The sequence below is a fragment of the Saccopteryx leptura genome, chromosome 6, assembly GCF_036850995.1.
Source record: "Saccopteryx leptura isolate mSacLep1 chromosome 6, mSacLep1_pri_phased_curated, whole genome shotgun sequence".
Lineage (NCBI taxonomy): Eukaryota > Metazoa > Chordata > Mammalia > Chiroptera > Emballonuridae > Saccopteryx > Saccopteryx leptura.
In genome coordinates this window covers 96348934-96350063 of record NC_089508.1, presented here as the reverse complement: position 1 = coordinate 96350063, position 1130 = coordinate 96348934, and the positions used below count along the sequence as shown (strand labels likewise).

The following is a 1130-nucleotide window of genomic DNA, read 5'->3' as shown; positions in this document are numbered from 1 at the left end:
TGATTCACATGCTAATTCCTCACTGAGTTCTTAAGTAAATTTTATTTACTCTGTATTCAAGAAGGGAATTCTTACTTTCCAAGCTAGCAGTTGAAAGGAGATGAAAATATAATTTAATACTCTTTACATCCACAGACACGATTTGAGACCAGTTACTCTGTTAGTAGGAGAAATTCATCACTCATTAAATACAGGGCAAGCATGGCGATTCATAATAATTTTGAGTGCAATGCAGTCTTATAAATTTAATGTATACACTTTATTGAAATGATGCAAACAGCCATATGAAATTGCACATGATTAGAAAACAGGATGAACTCATTTTGCTTCCTTCCTGCTTGGTTTTTCATAAACATAAATACATAATATTGTTATACACTGTTGTTCATAGATGTCTTATTACATAAAGGGTAAGTATCATATTACCTTAACATTATTTTTGGAAAACTGCATGTTATTTTTTGTTTCATCAGATATGTGCCCCAATTAAATAACTTTTTTAAAAAATAATTGAAAGTATTAGAAAACTTGTCATGTTAATTTTGAAAAAAAATTGAAGTGTAGTACATATTACTAGACAGGATGTCATTCCACTGGTCTATATTAAAAAACAAACAAACAAACTGTTTTTGAAAATTGAAGCATTACCTTGTGTAATTAATAAAGTACATCAAATCAGATTTGTAAATAAAATATTGTTTAAATCTAAAGTATTCAATATTTTGATTAGATTATTTTTTTAAGGAAAACTATTCAACGTGTATGTGCCGAATTTTTTTTTAATAGTTTTTATAATTGCAATGGAAGGGCAATTGTCTCATTACAAGTGGTACAGAAGCCAATACTTGGGTTACTATAGATATATAAACAAGTATAAACTGTGGAACAAGTTTTAAGCTCATTTTGGAAAAAAAACAGTTCTGTAGAAATGCATATTTGTATTTGTTTCTCTAATAAATCTGCAAATAGCTTTAAACACAAATTAGTTTTAATTATTTAAATTATGAGTTCTGTTAAGTAATCTAACATCTGTTTTGCCTTACATTTGTGAAAACATTGTCTCATGGAAATTAATAGAGGCTTATTGTGGAAGTCAAGGTAGGTCTGCATTTATACAAAAAAAAAATATC

General features: G+C 27.7%; 1 protein-coding gene across 5 annotated transcripts in view; it reads left to right on the top strand.

The window, feature by feature from the left end:
- NOVA1 (NOVA alternative splicing regulator 1) overlaps positions 1-347 on the top strand; it is a 163396-nt gene extending 163049 nt beyond the window's left edge. For 2 of the 5 annotated variants that reach the window (XM_066342508.1, XM_066342511.1), the window contains one exon: positions 1-346. This exon is cut by the window's left edge and continues 4872 nt beyond it. The gene's annotated coding sequence lies outside the window, so the exon portion shown is untranslated. The other 3 variants (XM_066342510.1, XM_066342509.1, XM_066342507.1) reach the window with 3 other exon arrangements.
- Positions 348-1130: the final 783 nt, after the last annotated feature.